The 23,464-nt window shown below is 35.0% G+C and overlaps 1 protein-coding gene across 2 annotated transcripts in view; it reads right to left on the reverse strand.

The window, feature by feature from the left end:
* The window catches only part of LOC129745440 (unconventional myosin IC), a 125,237-nt gene that overhangs the window by 42,289 nt on the left and 59,484 nt on the right, over positions 1 to 23,464 (reverse strand). Inside the window, exon 2 of one of the 2 annotated variants that reach the window (XM_055738517.1) lies at positions 14,525 to 14,585. The gene's annotated coding sequence lies outside the window, so the exon portion shown is untranslated. Of the gene's footprint in view, positions 1 to 4,202; positions 4,363 to 14,524; positions 14,586 to 23,464 lie in introns of those variants that run through there. The other variant, XM_055738518.1, reaches the window with a different exon arrangement.

Below are 23,464 nucleotides of genomic sequence, written 5' to 3' on the forward strand. Positions count from 1 at the left end.
CAATAAAGAAGTGTATTCGAAAAAATGCAACACTGTGTTTTGTTAATAACTTTTGAATGAATGTATGAAAATTGATGAAATTTTCATTGAAGCTACCTAGTAATGTAATGTGACGTGAACAAAATTTTGAACCAATCAATTGGTCAATTGGTTTTTGAGATAGCGTCCAATACTGGAGTTCATTGACGAATTTTTTTGAGTCGGATCGAGAAAATTCCAGAAAAGTTTCATTGGGTGACCCAAAAACTGCTAGAAATCAACAATTCGATCAAAGTTCAATTCTTTAATTAATTCGCCGAATTTTTTTGTCAAACTTTTTAAATTTGAGAAATTATTTTAAAAATCTTGTCTTTGTGTTTTAATTCCGAATTTTCTGGTACTTGACACATAAGCCCTTAAATCTAAATTTTTAATAAGAAAAACATACCTTCTGTTCTTTCCAGGGCCCAATATTTCAATCAAAAGTGACAAAATGCTTAGAGCTTGTAATTTTAAACTTTTAAACTGGCAATTGAAAATGTAAAAAACTTTTCATTAATTTTTTTAAAATAAAATCGTGTTTTATTAATCGATCATGAATTTTGAATCAATCTTGAAAAGTTAGAAAAATGATTCGAAGTAGCAACTTTAAACTTAATTTTAATGCGAAATTTTAACTAACTTTGTTCTTTCATTATCAATAACAAAACCTTTTTTTCAGTTTTCACGAAATTACCCATTTTCCAACATTTCCTTGTCAGTATAATTGAACATGAAGTGATTATTTTGAACTTCAGAATTGAACTTTTTAAGCCGCTTATTTTGGTAACTGGAGGATTTTTTTTATAAAATGGTTTTATCTCTGACTTCTAACACTGGCACTTTTCAAACAATAATAAATATATTCTTTTTTCTATCAAATTAAATTTAATCATCAACCATTGAATAAATTCTTCTAATTGGACATTTATTGGAGAGTTCAGGGGTGACATTATGAATCCTATTCGATTCGAGATACTAGTTTCGAGTTTTAACTCGAATCAAATAAGAATCGGTATTACGTATCTCGTTCGAGTTCTAAATTTTAACGTACTAAATTTCGAGTAAACCGAGTAGTAGATCATCTCGAAACGTTCCATTAGAGTCGAGCTCGTTCAAGATAGGTAATGCCAATGTCGGTCGAATCGAACGAAACTCGATTGTTTCGAGTTTCATAATCCCGCCCCAGATTTGTTTAGAACTCTGTATTTCGAAAACGATTATTTTAAGTTTGCTTAGAAATTTTTTATGAAACAAATTTCTAGTTCGGAATAAAGAACATCATTTTGAAAAAAATTATCAATGACTTACCGAAAATTTTAAACTTCCATTGTGATATGATTTGAAAATTTAGTTTTTTTTATTAGTCAATTTTTTCTTTAGTTTGTGTGGTAATCATGAGTGAGAAACGGTGTTAGAAATTCATTTCCTTTTTCATTGTTTATTTTTTATATTGTTATTATTTTTAGCTAAACTTAAATTTAAACTTAAGTTTAACGATTTACACATGTTAGGATTTCGGTAAAAAAATTACCGAACTCGGTACTTTTCGTTTACTGTGTAGTTTTCAGGCCAAATTCATAGTTGGTCAGATTTGGTTTGAGGTTTTAAAAATAATGCTATAATGATAGATTTCCAAACAACCAAAAATCCCTTAAAACAAATCCAAAAAAAACTATCAATCAATGTCATGAAGCTCGTTCTATTGGGCTCAAAATTTAAGTTTTTATTGATTCTTTAAAATTTATAAATAATTGCCAGCGATGAGAAAGCTTGTTAGTGCCGGTCCGGCATAGAATCTTATTTCGATAATTTCACCTCCAAGGAAAGTCATTGTAAGAGTAGAATCTGATTTGAGCCAAAAAAGTGGCGGAAAATTTCCTTTGGAGAATTTGTAAATTGATATAAAAAACATTAGCAGGATTTTCAGTTAAAAATTTTCATTTTTCCCATACAAACCTTAAAATTCAAATTTACTCGTGTAAACGTTACTTAAAAATTCTTCAAAAAATCATGGATGAGTTTTGAACCAGAACGAAGCTTTTTAGACCCCAGAGTTTAAGAAAATCAAAAATAATTCCAAATCGACTCAGTCTATTTTAGCAGGAAATTCAAAGTTTGTATTGAAATTAGTACCTTATTATTATTTCCTTGACCTTAACTATGATTTTATATCGATGGCCTGACGTTGAATCAATAAAGAACAATTACAATTACAATAAGTATGGAGAAAGTGACTTTTTTGTCTAAAATGTGTATTCTACAACCTCATTGTTGAATTGAACTCAAATTCTTCATGCTGAAGACCGTGAACCTCTAAGATGCGCCAAAAAAAGTTATGACGATTTCAAGATTGAAAAATTTTATTTGTTTTTTTTTACATCTCTCCAAATGGCATCCCTACAGGAGATTGTTGTTGGGTAGGAGCCATCATACATTGGAAACTAGCTGGCGCCTTTTCCCATATGCAGTAGTGTTTTCGTGTCATTTGTTGGATCGATTGTCGTGAATGTTGGTAAAACGGGTTTTTGGGCCGGAATTTGTTTCTGATAAATTATAAACTCCTCCCCCCTCGGAAAATGGGAGGAGGGGGGGTCCTATATAAAATCGACGTAAAATATGAATCAAATTTGGTACCTACACATATATTTTCATCCCAGCAACCCCAGGCATTGTATGAAAAGACCCACCGTAGTAAAGAGGGATCGACGCTGAATATGACTATCATGAAACCGTGTGTGATTTCAAATTTGCTGATGTGTTTAGATGAAAAAAATCAAGTTTCTATGCTCCAAAAATTAGAACGATACTTGAACCCGTTGATGAACTAGAAGCATTTTCGTGGGAGTAAAAAAATGCGATTTTTCTGAAGTTAGGGGAGACTTGATCCCCTATTAAAGGAGACTTGATCTTTTATTCAGGAAGCTCTAATCCTTGTATAAAAATCAAACAAAACTCCAAGATAGAATGTTAATTGACTATTTTGGTCATGTTTGTTCTCATTTCACAATTTATAGCAGACATATGAAGACAATTCTATAACTTTGTCTCAACGCTAATAACCTTGCATACTTAAAGGCGCTGTTTTTTATAATTAAGAGAAAATTAATTTTTTTTGCTCTTTTCTTCAGACAATTGTTTGATAAATATTAGTTTTTGGATAAATATTACGTAATTTCGTAATCAGCAATCATAACGATCAATTCAGAAGAAGAATATGCCGTTTGGAAGGGGGATCAATTGTACCCCACTCTAGGGGATCAATTGTACCCATAATCAACATTTTAGAAAACTTTATCTGAAAAAAGTTGAGAGTTTTCCATTACTTTGAAAATGTGGCATTATGAAGTTCATTTTACACTCGAACGATTGGTACATTGGAACAAATATTTTTTTCATAATTTTCCCATGTAAGGAACATTTTAAAGTGATGAAAAAAGATCTTCAAGTTACATTTTGTGAAATTTTTCGAACAAAGTTCAATTACTCAAACAATTATTTTGTTAAAAATTTTTAAACTACAAGCATTGTTATTTTCCTCATTTTGGCACATTTTTCTAGAACATTTGATCTTTGTAAGACATTTCAGTTTCGAGATATAGCTAAGGAATCAAGTATCCCCAGGGATCAAGTATCCTCATTCTCCCCTAATTAAAATTCTAACATAATATAGTATGATAAAGTTAAGAATCGTTTGGATTTAATAACTGAAAATTGATCATTTTCGCACTTAAGACCCTTAAGCTCTGAGGACCTCAAAAAGTAAATATTTCATCATAAGATAGATGGTGGTGAAAAGTGATTTTAAAAAAAAAAATGGCTTTATGAGTGAATTGCATTATTCTAGCAATTCTTTATTTGGCCTACATGATAAATCCATCGAATATAAATCACATGGTATTCAACGATATGTTGAATTTAGTGTTTTCATAACGTTCGGACGTATTACATTTTGCTGTACTTTCTTCAACCTATGGTGTAACCAGACCAGACCAGGACAATCATATTCGGATATCAATCAAAGTCCACCAAATAGACTAGATTCAAATTTTTCACAGCGCCACATCATCACTTATCATTTCGACCCCTCCTTCCAACGGAAGTCATTACTCCGGTAATCGGAAATGAGTTTTCACTGACGACGCGGTCACATTTCAAATTTGCAATCCCGTGAAGCTACTCACCCTGAACTTTTTATCCACCTTCTTTAGAATAAACCCACGATGAATCAGAACTCCCGATGTTATCCAAGAAAGTAACCAAAAAAAAACCGCGCGTCACCGGACAACCCGTATCGATGATGGTCGAAGCGCCAACTTCAACCTGTCAATGCAGACTAACTAACCTGACTTGACTTGGGCCGGCGGTTGAGTTATCATTTTTTTTTTTTTTGGTTCCCTATACATAGGAGCTGTTATTATTGATAGCGAACTTTCTGATGACGAAGGTATCACGGACCGTAATCGATAATTCCCTCGTTTGGCACCCCGGTGTGTTCGACTTTTAATTCGGTGCAATTTTTCGCCAATAGATTTTTTTTCTGTGTAACCAACACCTTCCCTGCCTACTTAGTACACAAACAAACAAGTCTACCAGATGTGTTGCTGCGTTATCTCGCTTTGGATACTTTTAAAACACAGCGACCGATTCTGTTATCAGATTCGCTTACAACAGTTTTTTTGTGTATCGGTACTTAGGGCGATGTTCACATAAAACACCTCCTTAAGTGTTATAAATAAGAATTGATTTTATAATTGTGTCATCCGATATTTAAGAATTTCAATAGATCAATTGTTTGAGAAAAAATCATAATGGGCATATGAGCCACTTTTGCCTCCAACGCCTACATTGATCGGCAGTAAAAATCCGATTTACAATCGCCATGGTCGCGCTACCAATATAAATAGGAATGTACCTGCCTATGTTGGTATCACAAATATTGATACTTGATGTCACACTTCCAATAAAAAAAAGTACCGATTACTTACCACAATGGAACGAAAACGCAGCGCTCGTGCACTTACAAAGTTTTCGAGGATTAAGCCTAGTCTATCGGCTGGAGAAAATGGTGTACATCGCCCGTCATATGATGGTGGCCACTTGAGCATTTCCTACGTTTCTTATCAAAACGTCTCGTAGAAGCACTTTAACAATTTAAGCAACAGATCATCTGAACGAGTGAGGATTTGGCATGCAAGACTCCACGCTCAATAGTCGGTGTTGGTGCATTTGTGTAGGAGTAAGTGCATAAATTACTCATAAACGAAATCACTTTCAGCATACTCTGATTACACTCCTGTCAAAATGGCTTGATATCTGATCTCTCTTTATAACAACTCGAGGTCTGAACGCACCTATTAACGGTACGGGTCGGCTACATGAATCGAGAAATGCTCTAATGTCTCTCGGAGAATTCTCGGCAAAGGTTTACTCTCCACCGACTTAGACGATTTTGGCAGTGAAATACTGGTTTTCCTTTAACGTCCACATGGTAAGAAAAATACTGCAACGAACTCATGGTATGTATGCAGCTTTTTCTTCATAACTTCAAATGTGAAATCAAAAGCCCTCTACTCGAAAGTCCCATGCTGGTTGGATCAGCCTACTCTGACCGTGATTGGGTGGTGCTAATTCTGGATTACGCTCTATAACAGCACACCCATAGGACTTCTTCAACGCTTCGACCCGTATTAATCTCAACAAAGAAACCCTATATCATACAACTTCTTCAACGGCTTTAGCCGGTATACGCAAAATATCCCTTCCACTAGGGAGAAAGTTGGATATGAGCTTCTCCGTATTCTCGCTGTAAATACGTAGGAATGTACCTTTACGAACCTTGAATCAGTCGAGTATTTAGTGCCTCACGTAGTATTCCACTCTAATGTTTTTCTACTTATCTAATTCTCGAGCAGTTCCACAGCTGCTACCAGTTGACCATCGAGGACTACCTGAGGTATTGTAGCAGTTACTGAGCAACCCGCCTCTGAAGAAACCTCCCGAAAAAATTACCGAGGTGGTCGACCTGATCCAGTTGAAAGTGGCCGCAGGCATTGCTGCTTATTTTCGAAAATATTCAACATGACTTTTGAAACTAAGCAACTTTGTTTGAGTTTGAGTTTCAGCCCGCGGTGAATTTGTGCGGTAAAACTTTCGCTGAGATCAGGTCAGTGATCCAAACCATCTCGAATTCGTAGTTTACTAGGCGCAGATTAATTTCCTTGTTGAAGGCAACTACATGTGATTTTTTTTATCGGGGACTTTTGTCGTCAGATCCCTGTACGGTTCACTTTTATTTACCGACTTGTGCCTTAGCTCAGGAACCATTTCACCGAAGTGAGTCCGGAGGGTTTTGCATGGCTAAGCCAGCTTTCCTTCCGTTTGCATCTATCAAAGTACGTCTGATCCGAAACTTCAAACCACGATCGTCTTCCTCTTGTCCCTCACTCAGTGAGGTGGGCGAGCTCCCTCAAGGTTCTAGCCTTACCAGAGTTCTGCCGAACTAAAGAATCTAGGGCACATTTTTTTATGTCCCATGCCGACTCTAAGATGTGCCCGATCGTGGAGTCCTTAGAGCTCTTTAGAGATATACACCCTCTCTCCATCGTATGAACCACGGCATTCATTCTCCTAAAACAAATGGCTTTCGTCTCTGGACATTGTCAAAGTCTTCATTAGGAAGGGAGGGTAAGATTTACTGGATTAAGCCTCCTCTTACGACTTAAGTCAGAGTCTCCGAGGAGTATTCTTGGACCGCTACGTCACTGCCAAAGGAAGAGGACTTGGGTGAAGCTGCTTGCCGAAAGTGTCTCTCTGTAGACTTAGCTTCTCTGCAGTTCTAAATATAGTCTTCAACGGCTTGAAGCTGTTACTATTGATTACGACCTTATACTTTGATGAGAGTTATTCGTTCAACAGCTAGAAGCCAAAAACCTTCGTAAGAATTGGACGAAATATATCAAAGAGACCAGCTATCTAAATCGAAAATTATCGTTCTTACTAACGGAAAAAAGGTATTTAAAATTACCTTTTTGTTGGGATGCTTGGATGTAAACTTGAATTTCACATTCTCTGAAACATTCTTAGCCTTCAATGGTGAACTATGCCAATCCGTACGAGTTGGACACCGGAACAATTGAAAAAACTTTCTTGTCTGATAACATGACGATCATATGCTGCTTCTTCTTTAACTTAGACAGCAATCACTTCGAGTGCTCGAATCGCAGTGCTTTTATTCGTTCTGTTACCAAATGGTGCTCTGCTAAGGTTGCCAGAATTTTTCAGCACGTATCCGGGCCGGACAAACCGGGCAATTTTTATATAAAAACCTGGCAAAATCCGGGTATTAGATTTCAAATTTACGACCATAAATCCGGGCAATATCAGGGCAAATTTAGTCAAAACTCAAAAATTTCTCAACAAAAATCAAAAAAAAAATATAAGTTTCATCAAAACTCATCGATAGATTTTAAACCGTATTTTAGGCTCCCAAAAAACTTTTCATGAGTATTTTCATAAAACTACCTAAATTAAACAGCTTAAACACTACGTCAATTCCAGACATAACCTTCAAATTTGTGACTTTGGTTAACAGAAAGCATGCGTGCTTTCAAGGGGGAAAAACATGAATTTTGAACTTAATGTACCACTTAACAGATATCAATATTCTTTCAAAAAGTGTTTGAAATTGTAGAAGAAGACCAAAAAACTGATTCTACTTTCTTTTTATGAGATCCCTGAAGAAAAAAGCATAAGTAAAATAAAATACAAATTCGATCATTTTCACCATTTTGTTTACATTTATTTTTTTGACGGAAATTACAAAATTGACAAAAGAAATTGACAATCTTATTATAAAATGACAAAACTGACAACAATGGGGAAAAATGAAAAAAAAATAACAAAAATGTCAAAAATGTCGAAAATCACAAAAATGGAAAAAATGACAAACACAACAAAAATGACAAACTTGATAAAAATGACAAAAATGACAAAACTGACAAAAATGACAAAAATGACAAAAATGACAAAAATGACAAAAATGACAAAAATGACAAAAATGACAAAAATGACAAAAATGACAAAAATGACAAAAATGACAAAAATGACAAAAATGACAAAAATGACAAAAATGACAAAAATGACAAAAATGACAAAAATGACAAAAATGACAAAAATGACAAAAATGACAAAAATGACAAAAATGACAAAAATGACAAAAATGACAAAAATGACAAAAATGACAAAAATGACAAAAATGACAAAAATGACAAAAATGACAAAAATGACAAAAATGACAAAACTGACAAAACTGACAAAAATGACAAAAATGACAAAAATGACAAAACTGACAAAAATGACAAAACTGACAAAACTGACAAAAATGACAAAAATGACAAAAATGACAAAACTGACAAAAATGACAAAACTGACAAAAATGACAAAACTGACAAAAATGACAAAAATGACAAAAATGACAAAAATGACAAAAATGACAAAAATGACAAAAATGACAAAAATGACAAAAATGACAAAAATGACAAAAATGACAAAAATGACAAAAATGACAAAAATGACAAAAATGACAAAAATGACAAAAATGACAAAAATGACAAAAATGACAAAAATGACAAAAATGACAAAAATGACAAAAATGACAAAAATGACAAAAATGACAAAAATGACAAAAATGACAAAAATGACAAAAATGACAAAAATGACAAAAATGACAAAAATGACAAAAATGACAAAAATGACAAAAATGACAAAAATGACAAAAATGACAAAAATGACAAAAATGACAAAAATGACAAAAATAACAAAATTGTCAAAAATGACAAAAATGACAAAAATGACAAAAATGACAAAAATGACAAAAATGACAAAAATGACAAAAATGACAAAAATGACAAAAATGACAAAAATGACAAAAATGACAAAAATGACAAAAATGACAAAAATGACAAAAATGACAAAAATGACAAAAATGACAAAAATGACAAAAATGACAAAAATGACAAAAATGACAAAAATGACAAAAATGACAAAAATGACAAAAATGACAAAAATGACAAAAATGACAAAAATGACAAAAATGACAAAAATGACAAAAATGACAAAAATGACAAAAATGACAAAAATGACAAAAATGACAAAAATGACAAAAATGACAAAAATGACAAAAATGACAAAACTGACAAAAATGACAAAACTGACAAAAATGACAAAAATGACAAAAATGACCAAAATGACAAAAATGACAAAAATGACAAAAAATGACAAAAATGACAAAAATGACAAAAATGACAAAAATGACAAAAATGACAAAAATGACAAAAATGACAAAAATGACAAAAATGACAAAAATGACAAAAATGACAAAAATGACAAAAATGACAAAAATGACAAAAATGACAAAAATGACAAAAATGACAAAAATGACAAAAATGACAAAAATGACAAAAATGACAAAAATGACAAAAATGACAAAAATGACAAAAATGACAAAAATGACAAAAATGACAAAAATGACAAAAATGACAAAAATGACAAAAATGACAAAAATGACAAAAATGACAAAAATCACAAAAATCACAAAAATCACAAAAATGACAAAAATGACAAGAATGACAAAAATGACAAAAATGACAAAAATGACAAAAATGACAAAAATGACAAAAATGACAAAAATGACAAAAATGACAAAAATGACAAAAATGACAAAAATGACAAAAATGACAAAAATGACAAAAATGACAAAAATGACAAAAATGACAAAAATGACAAAAATGACAAAAATGACAAAAATGACAAAAATGACAAAAATGACAAAAATCACAAAAATCACAAAAATGACAAAAATGACAAAAATGACAAAAATCACAAAAATCACAAAAATGACAAAAATGACAAAAATGACAAAAATGACAAAAATGACAAAAATTACAAAAATTACAAAAATTACAAAAATGACAAAACTGACAAAAATGACAAAAATGACAAAAATGACAAAAATGACAAAACTGACAAAAATGACAAAAATGACAAAAATGACAAAAATGACAAAAATGACAAAAATGACAAAAATGACAAAAATGACAAAAATGACAAAAATGACAAAAATGACAAAAATGACAAAAATGACAAAAATGACAAAAATGACAAAAATGACAAAAATGACAAAAATGACAAAAATGGCAAAAATGACAAAAATGACAAAAATGACAAAAATGACAAAAATGACAAAAATGACAAAAATGACAAAAATGACAAAAATGACAAAAATTACAAAAATGACAAAAATGACAAAAATGACAAAAATGATAAAAATGACAAAAATCACAAAAATGACAAAAATGACAAAAATGACAAAAATGACAAAAATGACAAAAATGACAAAAATGATAAAAATGACAAAAATCACAAAAATCACAAAAATGATAAAAATGACAAAAATGACAAAAATGACGAAAATGACGAAAATGACGAAAATGACAAAAATGACAAAAATGACAAAAATAACAAAAATGACAAAAATGACAAAAAATTACAAAAATTATAAAAATTATAAAAATTATAAAAATTATAAAAATTACAAAAATTACAAAAATGACAAAAATGACAAAAATTACATTGATTACAAAAATTACAATAATTACAAAAATGACAAAATTGACGAATATAACAAAAATGGCAAAATAACAGAAATGACAAAAATGACAACAACCACAACATTGAACTTTTCTGACAAATTTGACAAAATGAACAAATTTGATTATATTGACTAAATTGATAAAATTGCAAAAAATGGTAAAACTGACAAAATCGACCAAATTCTCAATTTGTCATAAGTGAGAAAATGTCCTAATAAAGAAAAAAAGAAAAAATGATAGAAACGATAAAATTAACAAAAATTAAAAAAAAAAATTAAATTTAAGAAAATTGGCAAAAATAAGAAATCTGGAATATATTTAAAAAGATGACCAATCTGGAAAACAATGGTTAATTGGACAGCATGAACATTTTGACAAAATTGACGAAATTTACAAAACTGACATAAAAGGAAACATTGTTCAACAATTTAATTTCATAGACGATGGAATTGCTGAACCGTTTGGGTGCTGGATTTTCATTAGAGTAAGTGAGATGCACACATTTTTTTCTTCGGTACCTTCGTTCATTCACTTTTAAGGTTACTCAAAGCAAAAGTTGAAAAAATTGAATCACATGTTTGGGCATCTTTTTTAAAAAAAATTTTAAATTTATATTTGGTTCATTTTGAATTTACCATATGCTGAGACTCAAAAAGAGTACATTAAGATTATTCTTATTAAAAAAAAAATATATAGAAACGGGATCATACAGGATATACCAGATTCCAGCCATTCAAAAACCGCCATAAAGTAGCAAATGATGTAATTTATATGTTTTTTTTCTATAAATACTTTTATCCTTAAAAAGAAATTCTATTTTTTTTAATTGACTGCGTTTAAAAATCGTTAATCGTTATTCTAGAATTTTGAAATCCCATTGTTTATTATTTTAAGTCGCATGATATAATTTACATTCTGTAAGAAAGGCTACAATCCACCGTCAAGTGTATTAAATCGGGTTTCTATTTTGATTATAGTTTCCAATCCTGTCATTTTTTCCATTTTGTTATTTTTTTAATTGATATTTAAATGTAATACCTGTCTTTTTTTTATGTCATATTCGTTGTATTTTTATTTGTATCATATTTGTCTTTTTTGTCATTTTTTTTCATTATATCATTTTTTGGTTATCTTCTACCATTTTTTCATATCTGCCGTTTTCGTCATATTTGTCATTTTCTTTTTTTTCTGTCACATTCGTTATTCTTGTAAGTTTTACCATTTTCTCATTTTTGTACAAAAAAAAACACTGTATGATATTTGTGAGGTATTGTTTCAATTATTTTAGTTGTGCCGTATTCAAAATTGATTAGTAGGGGAAAAGTTCATATAACGCCCCATGTGGCTAATACGCGCCACCCTTGATTTGAAGATTCTGAAACATTTTAAGCCTGCAAAATATTACCAATTTGTTTTAAATGCTGTGATACGCCATGGCAAGTATGATTTTTTCCTTAAAATGCCCCTGTGTCGTGATAATTCCACAATTTAGGTTTTTCTCCATTCTGATCTAAATTTTAAAACACGTTCAATAAGGTGCCACCAAGCAGAGAAAAACGAATAAGACAATATTTTCTGACACATCGATAGAGGAGAATCTAAACTATGATTTTATGCTAAAAAATCATACTGAACTCGCAAAGGTATGCTTTTTATGGGTATGCTCTATCCTGGGTTGCCAGGTGCCCAGATTTGTCTGTAAAACCAAGACTTTTGACCTTTCTTCCAGATATTGGTCGGACACAGATTTTGCCCAGATTTTTGCTGAGAGTGCCCAGATTTCACAGACTTTCAAAATGGAGTGATGAAATCAATATTCATGTATCGAATTTGATCTGTAAGTGCCAGATTAGACTGAAATCTCGCTTGTATCCATTGGTATTTGACCAATTATCATTAAACAACTTTTTTTCTAAAATAAGATCGCCATGCTACGTGGTAGGAAACAGTGTTTGTTGTATAGTTCTCAAATTGAAAATAACCCACAGCAAAATAAACCCCCCCCCCTCCCCCCCAGCTCACACGCATAACTAAATTTTTTGTTTAGTGTCAAATTTGTGATCTTCCTTATGCACAGACACTCCCAGACTTTTTTTCAAAATTGCCCAGATTTTTTATCCTCAACACCTGGCATCCCTGGCTCTATCACTGCTCATGCGCTCGTTACACGCTAGAAACTATTAAACCATTTATTATTCAAAAATAACCATTTTTGACCTTTTCCCGGGAAATGTCATTTTATGAGTTCTCCATGAGAACTCATAAAATGACTTTTCGGGGAGAAGTAGAAATATGGTTGTTTTTTAACCGCATGGGAGATTACCGTAGAAATTCAAAAATGGTTATTTTTCAGCCGTAAGGGCTGTTTTGTGCGATGAGATTACAATTGTTGAAGGAATTAATAAAATAAGAGTTATCAGAACATTAATTTTATTGTTTTTGTACTTAAAACTTATAAACTATGCCCCATTATAGTAATTTGAAAGCCTGTTTGTATATTATGACTGCCACCTTATAGCTTTAGGTAAACGCCAACAGCAGCCGAATAACCTGGTAGCAGGAGTAAAATTCCCCCACGAGCGCTACCGAAACCTGATAAGAAAGCGAGCTTTTGCGGGATGGCCAATACCATTATCCCTAGTTTGCTATCTTTAACGGGGTGAGGGTGGAGGAGGCGGGTCTGGCTAATAATCTTTGACTCGCTGGTGATGTTTTTCAAACATTTTGGCCTCCTTCCGGGTGGTGCTCCAGCTCCTTCCGGGCGGTGTGAAAAACAATTCCTGTATTCCATTAGCAGTGGCTGGTAACGATGGACCGGTGAGTGAGTCCTCGTCCTATTGAATGTTGTTGGTTTATCAAACGGAATCGAATCGGCATCATTCAAACGGCACCCTGAAATTTTTCTTTGTTCATGATGGGATCGACAAATAATTGGAATAAATCACTTACCTTTCTCCATCTTCGACAAATCTGAAGTTTGTACGATTTCCAGCACCGATTTTTCAGGAAACTAGATGCTGTTCCGCGGAAGAAAAAATTTGCTTGGGCGTCCGGCTGCAGTTTGAACTGCTTTCAAAATGGCGATATCAAATTATTCAACCATTTTATGGTTTATACTCGAAAACTACCAAAATGGTTAAAATTCTTGCTAGAAAAATTATTGAAAAATAACCATATTGGCGATTTTGAAGTAAACATCATAAAATGGTTATTTAAGAACTATAAATGGTTATAAGAAAATGAGCGTGTATAACGCGCCAATCGTAGTAGGCTGAAAAAACTTGAATTTTTCAAAAAGGCCAAATTTCATTAAAAATGAACAAAAAGTCTAAAACCATATTTTGAGCGTTTATTCAGCCCAAAAAATCTATTTTTTCCATATTTTTAAAATTTTGATTAGTCCATTTTGGTTTTCTTTTCAGTCAAAGTGTCTGTAAGTATTGGTGAGTTTTCGGTCTTCGGCTGCTTTTGGGTGTGTTCGGCTGCTAGGCGCGTATCGAATACACAGCGGCGCGTATTTGCAACACAATTTTGTTCTGTGGCTTTGAATATGGTTTTTAAAAATCAAGTTTTTGAAGCAACTATAGCAATTTGAGTAATAAAAAATCATAGGAGCTTGTAGAAAACACTTTTCTTTAACGATTTCACCCATTTTTAACACAATTTGTATGTGGAATACATAGAAAATCAGCGATTCGCTTAGGTGGCGCATAATAGGGCATGTTCCCCTATGTGATCCTCCTTTTCTTCTGTGTGTCGTATTTTGTATGCGAATGTTTACTTTTCGCGTCCATATCCCCAAATATTATCCCCATTGTTTATGTGGCATGTTAAGGACAGTTGACTTGACTTACCTTGATAATTTTTGTAGTCAAATCCGGTACTTTTCCTATACACTTGTTTTGTGTTGAAAATCTGTAAAAAAAAAAGAAAAACAATGTTAATAGTACTTGCGGTTTTTTTTATTTTAAATGTAGAAATGCATTGTATTGTTTTTTTTATTTGAATAATATCTCTAGAAGAATGATACATTACAAGTTTCTAGAGATGCATGTGTGTATTTCGAAAACGGCTATTATGATAAAATAAATCTGCGATTTAATTCTAAACATCCATGGATTGAATAAGAATAGAAACAAAACATATCTGCTTCAGGTATTGTGAAGCAAAATAAACAGCAGTTCCGCCATGTCAATTTTCGAAACAACACACTTTGAGCTTTAGAGACCCCCCATCAAAGCCGGGCACGGTGATTTACTCCGCCAAGAAGGAAATCTAATGACAGTTTACCTTTCTTGAGCAAAAATGTCATTAAGAACCCTTTGCGGTGGAGCCAACGATCTAGGTAGGCTTTATTAGTTCCGGTGAAATCATCGCATCGTCGTCGTCGTCGTCGCACAAGTCAAGGCCAATTATGATGACTTTAGGCAAGGGGCGTCTGTTTACATGCGTTTATAAACTGATGTCGACGACGATTCAAACTGGACGATGGAGATAATCTTTCATCATACGACACGGTTGCTTAGATGCGACATGACGACGAGACCCGACTCGACCAGAAACTTCCTGGGCGCCACACATCTTCATATGGGCCCTGATTCGTTGAAATCTGCCTTGCAGTGACGTTTTCTTGCGTATTTTTTTTGTTGCGTCTTCGCGTTACGGTGCATGCGTATTCTAGACAGCATGCGTATTCTAGACAAAGTGATTAAGATTTGCACTGATGCACAAGTAGATGCAGATGCCGTTTTAATACACCATTACGATTCTTACGAGCAGCAGCAGCGCAAATAACGACGTTTATCTGCTTAAATTACGTTCATACGCGTCTGTGTTTGATCCTTTGGAACCGTGTACGCGCCATAGAGAGGCTAAACTCGTAGGCGGTCTCGGTAGTAATTTCCTACTGAAGACGCTTGTAGCCACTATACACACTGGCTAGAAGGAACCCGGTATCGCAACCTCATTTCAAGCATCGGTTACAAAAATAATCTTTCCCGGACGCTTCTCGCCTCAGGGCGATGTTCCCAACCAGCGTGGCGCCACCGTCGTCGTTCGAGAAATTTTCATAAACCGGGTGCTTCTGATTTGAAATGTAAACGAACGCAACGCAACGATGGACGTCCCGGTTCTTAAATTAACTCAAAAAACTTTCTCACTAACTAGAACTAACGCTACGTATTTGCTGACTACGGTGTGGACATCCAATATACAATTTTACTGCCTGCAAAACAGTGTTTAATTATGAAACCTGTCACTCAAAACGAAGCGGTGCGGTTTGTTGAGTGTTTATTGTTTGTTTTAATTTTATTAAGGTTATTTGGGAAGAAATGTTACTGAATTTATATACAAGCTGTTCTACTTCTTTGAAATATTCAGTTATTTTGTAAATATCTTCAAAATATTTAGATATTTACACTATGAAAAGAAGAGGTCCTAAACAAAAACCTTGTGGCTGGGAACATTGGAGGTAAAAACGTCAGAATTTGGTAATTTATGCTTAAAACAGTCTACGTTCTTCATGAGCTTTTTCATGGTTCTGTTTCTAAAAAACTCTTCTTTTATTTGGAACTAAAGAACGAAAGAAAATAAGAATTATTTAAAAAAAAATTTTGTAAGGAAATGATTGTGTTGAGAAATTTACAAAAATTCCCTTGTCGTGAACTTAAAAAAAAACAATATATGAAAGCCTACTATGGAGTTGACAAAAAACAATTTCAATCTAGGTTAAATTATATGTAAAACAGACAACAATATGAGTGTTTGGACGCATGCAATTCTGTGATTGTTGGGATATCTTCCAGTCTCTACTTTGGTTTTACGAAGTCCCAGGTTGTACCAAGCTATTTACAGAACTCGAAAGGCTGCATTGCAGGTTACAAAGCCAATGGAAATACATAATAAATTGCTTTGTGTTTCAACCGTTTACTAAATTTTTTCTTATCATTATCCCCTCATACTATCCACAGAGTATACGGAAAAAATACGAAGGCAAGATAGCTGATCTACAGAAACCCAAATGTAATATTCTATATTAAAATTATTATTGCGGTGAGTATAGAGTTAGTAATTATCGTAATTTCCTTATTCATTAACAGCATTTAATGTATCAATATTCCATATATACTTTCCCAAATGACATAAATTCATATTTATGTCTTTCCATATTCAAAATATTATATGAAGCGATTGGTAGGGATCTCCACGCTTTATTCCGCCTCTGTATCCTGTATCTTTCGCGGTTTTCATCACATGGTTGGCCTGGCCGTAGTAATATCTGCTATGCATAGGAATATGTAACAGGTAATACGCTGAAAAGAAAGATGAAAGACGCAAGTCTTTCTGCAGGATGCCTACATGTTTTGGCCATGTTGATGTAAGAAGAAGAAGAAGAAGAAGAAATTACATGTAAAACAGACAAGCTGCTGTGCAGGCTGGTCCAGTATTGCATAGCGGCTCCGCCGGGTCACTTGACCGCATCCAGCAAGGGCAAGACCAACAGTCGGTTTAATCCGTACACATCCCCTTCCTTTCCCAAACAAGATAGAACAGAGTGATTCAAAAAATGGTTGTTGTTTGATATGCAACAAGCATGACCATAAAATTTTCTCCAAGCGAAAATAAACAAGGACCATCTAAGAAAAATCATACTATATAGCTTAGTTGGACCACAATGGTCTTAAGCCTTGTCGTTCGACGATTTCTTACACTTTGCTTGAATGTTTTTGTTTACGTTTTACGAACTTAATACAAGTAATCTAAAGGACGAACACGAAATTATTGTGACAATTTCAACAGGGCATAACTTTTTTTTACCATTGGGTTAAAATCAACCAAATTTTGCTCACTTTCTCTTGATGTGTATTGTTTACATGCCGTCGTGTTTTTCGATTTAACGAAAATGGTGGTGAATCAACGTGAGTCGAGAGAACAAATTCTTCCCAAACACCTGGAATTTCCTGACCTGTCACACCGGCAGTTGGGAAAAATGATGAACAATCACCATTTAACCGTATCCAAAGTGTTGAAGCTGTTCCAGAAACTGTTGACGTTGGACCACGGCAAAGGAGCTGGAAGAAATCCGGGACCGGAAAACAAAAAGACGAAAGGAAAGGTGAAGCGGATGATTAAAGCAAATCCCAACGTCTCAAGCTGTGATTTGGCCTTAAAGATCGGCATGTCGCAGAGCTACGTTCAGAATGCAAAGAAGAGAGCTGGACTACATCCATACCAGGCACAGCACTTCCCAAACCGCGATGAGCGGCAACAATCGAGGTCTTCAATTCGGGCACGGAAGCTCTACGAGCAGATGCTGACAAAATATGGCTGCTGTGTGATGGACGACGAAACGTATATGAAAGCCGATTTTAAGCAAATTCGATGAGGTCGACAAATTGAGGAAGAAGAAAATGTCGAAGTTCGCCTCCAAATATCTCGTTTGGCAGGCCTTCTGCTCTTGCGAACTGAGGAGTGAGTTTTTCGTGACAAAGGGCACAGTAAATGGCGAAATCTACAAATCTGAGTGCCTCGAGAAGCGCCTTTTGTCGTTTTTGCAGCAGCACGACGAAGCTACGCTATTTTGAAATGCTCCAGGTACTCTCTCAAATGTTTTTTTTTTCCAGCTCTCCTCTCAATTTACTTCGAATTCAAAACATTGCATCAAACTTATTCTATAAACTATTAGCTGATCTCTCAATCTTCTTAACTCGCTTGGAGTTCGTATCATCCATATAATATATCATTCCTCCCAGCACACTTGTAATTCAAAATTCATTCAGGCTGTTCCTCGACTGACCTGGTTGTATATTCTAATCCTAAGCTTACTTGTCAATCTGCTTTATTATAAATAATTATAAGGGACCTAAACTATCAACAAGCTCCGTATCTTTTACTCGCCTTTCAGCTTCAAGCTGTAATTTCATCGCTTTAACATACGTTTTATAGAAAAAAAACTCGACATACTCTCAACGTATTCTCTATACTCCCTTGAACTCTTATTAAGGTTGCCAGATTGCCCAGTTTTATCCGGGTTTGCCCGGATATTCAATATAAAATTCGACAAAAGTCCGGCCCGGCCCAGTTGCCCGGATTATAGTTAAAAATACCCTGATTTTGCCCGGATTTATTCACTTTATTTGTCAAAACAAACAAAAAAAACCAATTGTATTGTAATTTTTTTTGCGTCTCAAACGAAATTTTCTGAACAAGTTTTATAAAAATAACAATGAAAAGTTTTTTGAAAGCGTGAAATATGATTAAAAAAACTGCTGATAAAAAACAAATTTTTCATGTTTTTTTCCTTGATTTGTGTTGAGTAATTCCTGGATTTGAACCAAATTTGCCCGGATACTGCCCAGATTTTGGGTCGACATCTTGGAATCAAATGCCCGGATTTTGCCAGGTTTTTAGATGAAAATAGCTCGGGTTTTCCGGCTCGGGTACGTGCTGAAAAAATTCTGGCAACCTTATCTTATCATTTTGCTCAAACTTTCCACTCACCTTTGCTTTTTCACAATTCTAAGCAGTCCTCCCAACGGACTTGAAGTTTGATACAATTTTCCATGCCATCCTCTCAGTTCGCTTAGTTTCTTCTTTAAAGCGCAAGCTTTCCCCTCAACGCGATTGATTATTCTTTTCAATACTTTTCAAGCTGTCCTCTCAACTCGCTTGATATTCTCTTCAATACACTCATGCTGTCATCTCAACTCGCCTTTGAATTTTCAAGCTGTCTTCGCAACTCGCTTGGAATCCTTGTCAATATATCGAGGCTGTCCTCTCCTTTGAAATCCAAGCTGTGCTCTCAGCTCAAGTTCAATACACTCAAGCTGTTCTCTCCACTCGCTTATGGGTTTTCGAGCTATCCACTCAACTTGCTTGATATTCTCTTCAATACGCTCAGGCTGTCCTCTCTACTCGCCTTTGAGTTTTCAAGCTGTTCTTGATAGCTTGATACTTTATTCAATACGTTCAGGCTGTCCCCTTAACTCGCCTTTGAATTTTCAAGCTGTCTTCACAACTCGCTTGATATTCTCTTCAATACGCTCAGGCTATCTTCTCAACTCGCCTTTGAATTTTCAAGCAGTCCTCTCAACTCGGTTGACATTCTCTTCAATACACACAGACTTTCCTCTCAACTCGCCTTTAAATTTTCAAGCTGTCTTCACAATTCGCTTGATATTCTTATCAATACACTAAGGCTGTCCTCTCAACTCGCCTTTGAATTTTCAAGCTGTCCTCTCAACTCGCCTTATATTCTCTACAATACGCTCAGGCTGTCTTCTCAACTCGCCTTTGAATTTTTCAGCTGTCCTCACAACTCGCTTGATATTCTTATCAGTACACTAAGGCTGTCTTCTCAACTCGCTTTTGAATTTTCAAACTGTCCCCTCAACTCGCTTGATATTCTCTATAATACGCTAAGGCTGTTCTCTCAACTCGCCTATGAATTTTAAAGCTGTCTTCACAAATCGCATGATATTCTCTTCAATACGCTCAGGCTGTCCTCTAAACTCGCCTTTGAATTTTCATGCTGTTCTCACAACTCGTCTGATATTCTCTTAAATACGCTTAAGCTGTCTCTTCACTCGCCTATAAATTTTCAAGCTGTCCTCACAACTCGCTTGATATCTTTATGAACACACTAAGGCTGTCCTCTAAACTCGCCTTTGAATTTTCAAGTTGTTCTCACAACTCGCTTGATATTCTCTTCAATACGCTCAGGCTGTCCTCTCAACTCGCCTTTGAATTTTCAAGTTGTCTTCACAACTCGCTTGAAATTCCTATTTAAACACCCAGGCTGTCTTCTCAACTCGCCTTCAGATTATCAAACTGATCTCTCAACTCGCTTGAGATCCTTGTCAATATATTGAGGCTGTCCCCTCAACTCACTTGATTCGCTTGATTCGCTGTCCTCTCAACTTGCCCTTGAATTTCAAGCTGTTCTCACAACTCGCTTTATACTATATTCAATACGCTCAGGCTGTCTTCTCAACTCACCTTTCAATTTTTCTGCTGTTCTCACAACTCGCTTGAAATTCTCTTCAATACGCTCAGGCTGTCCACTCCATTCGCCTTTGAACTTTCAAGTTGTCCTCACAACTCGCTTGATATTCCTATTTAAACACCCAGGCTGTCTTCTCAACTTGCCTTCGGATTATCAAGCTGTCCTCTCAACTCGCTTGAAATCCTTGTCAATATATTGAGGCTGTCCACTCAACTCGCCTTTGAAATCCAAGCTGTCCTCTCAACTCGCTTGATATTCTCCTCAATACGCTCAGGCTGTCCTCTCAACTTGCCCTTGAATTTTCAAGGTGTCCTCATAACTCGCTTGATATTCATGACAATACTCAGGCTGTCTCGCTTGATATTCTTGTCAATGTATTGAGGCTGTCCTCCCTTCTCGTCTTTGAAATCCAAGCTGTCCTCTCAACTCGCTTGATATTCTCTTGAATACGCTCAGGCTGTCCTCTCAACTCGCCTTTGGATTTTCAAGCTGTCCTCTCAACTCGCTTGATATTCTCTTGAATACGCTCAGGCTGTCCTCTCAACTCGCCTTTGGATTTTCAAGCTGTCCTCTCAACTCGCTTGATATTCTCTTCAATAGGCTGAAGCTGTCCTCTCAACTCGCCTTTAAATTTTCTAGCTGCCCTCAAAACTCGCTTGATATTTCTCTCAATCCTACCACTCAGGTTGTCTTCTCCACACGCCATTGGATTATCAAGCTGTTCTCCCAACTCGCTTGAAATCTTTGTCAATGTATTGAGGCTGTCCTCCCAACTTATCTTTGAAATCCAAGCTGACCTTTTAACTTGCTTGATATTCTCTTCAATATGCTCAGGCTGTTCACTCAACTCGCCTTTGAATTTTCAAGCTGTCCTCACAATTTGCTTTATTTTTATGTTAATACGCTCAGGCTGTTCTCTCAACTTGCCTTTGAATTTTTAAGCTGTCCTCACAACTCGTATGATATTCTTATCAACACACTAAGGCTGTCCTTTCAACTCGCCTTTGAATTTTCAAGCTGTCCTCTTAATTCGCTTGATATTCTTTCAATACGCTCAGGCTGTCCTCTCAATTCTCCTTTAAATTTTCAAGCTGCCCTCAAAACTCACTTGATATCCTTAACAATACAATCAGGGTGTCCTCTAAATTCACCTTTGAAATCCAACCTGCCCTTTCAACTCAATTGATATTCTCTTCAATACGCTCAGGCTGTCCTCTCAACTAGCCTTTGAATTTTCAAGCTGTCCTCACAACTCACATGATATTCCTATCAATACACTCAGGCTGTCTTCTCAACTTGCCTTTGGATTATCAAGCTGTCCTCTCAACTTGCTTGAAATCCTTGTCAATGTATTGAGGCTGTCCTCCCAATTAACCTTTGAAATCAAACCTGCCCTCTCAACTCGCTTGATATTCTCTTCAATACGCTCAGGCTGTCCTCTCAACTCGTCTTTGAGTTTTTAAGCTGTCCTCACAACTTGTTCGATTTTCATGTCAATACGCTCAGGCTGACCTCTCAACTCGCTTGAAATCCTTGTCAATCCGTTTGGGCTGTCCTCTCAACTCGCCTATCAAATTTAAGCTTTCCCCTCAACTTGCTTGAAAATATGAATACATTAAGTAAACTGTCCTCAAGATTTAATTAATATTGCAGTTTTCTTCTTATTTCAAGCTGTACTTTCTACACACTTGAAATAAACTTGAACGTTTTTTCGTTTGTCAATACAAATTATTTTAACGTGAGCCCTCGGATACCAAATTTCACTTAGTTCCGACCGCCCGTTTATACGTGATGGCGTTACAAAAAAAATGCCTCCATATTTCTATACATAATAAGATGTTGTTGTTTTTTAAATAATTTTCTATGGGAGCCATTCATTTTAAAAGCGAGAGGGTTCATTCTGCATAATAAATCAATCAAATGTGTCAATTCGTGCTCGTGAACCAATATTTAATAAAATCGTCTTAAATTATGTATTTTTCGTGACTTTGCCAGAAAACCAGATTCACTAACACTACATTGCATTTTAGAAACAGAACTTGATGGCATTTTTTTATGTATCTAAGTTGATTCCTCGTAAGTTCCCTGGGCCTGAGAACTCAACAGTAAATTTTATTTTGACCATGAAAGTGTTTTTTTTTTTATTTATTTCTCTCCCGAAACTCCAATCCAATCCAAGAACTTTCTTGGATTGCAATGTTTTGCCAGAAAGGCAGTTTTGACGAGAATGAAATCTGAGATAGCCGATGGGTAAAATTAGAACCGTGTCGTTTTCGTCGTCCGTCGGCCGGAAACCAAAGTCAAGCGCGTGGACAGAAAACGGTCGGGTGTTGATGTTTTGATTTCTTCTCATGTAAACAGATACAAATTAGGCTTAGCGGTTTGTCAAGTTTTTTTTCACAAGCCATTGTTGTCATTCTGTATCAACGGTTAGTATTTAGATGAGGATAAAAATTCCGAAAAAAACAGGGCCTTTATTTTTTTAATACTTTCTTAAAAAATTGCATCACTCGGAAGATGCATTTTTATGACACACTCTTATTCTGCGTTATAGTTTTTGCACTAGCCCTGCACCGCTTCAATCATCATCAGGAAGCAATTACGACAAGTCACAACAATTTCGACTTACGCCAGTCCAAGACCGGATGTTGCACATTTCACGGCTCCATAAATCTCCATCCTGTCTCAAGGGTGCCAAAAAGTTTATTTTTACACCCTGGACTTCCACCAAAACACTCCCCCGCTCGCTTTCAAAAAACATTTGGCCCCAAAGCGAAAAACTACATTTAAT

This window comes from Uranotaenia lowii, chromosome 2 (genome assembly GCF_029784155.1).
Source record: "Uranotaenia lowii strain MFRU-FL chromosome 2, ASM2978415v1, whole genome shotgun sequence".
NCBI lineage: Eukaryota > Metazoa > Arthropoda > Insecta > Diptera > Culicidae > Uranotaenia > Uranotaenia lowii.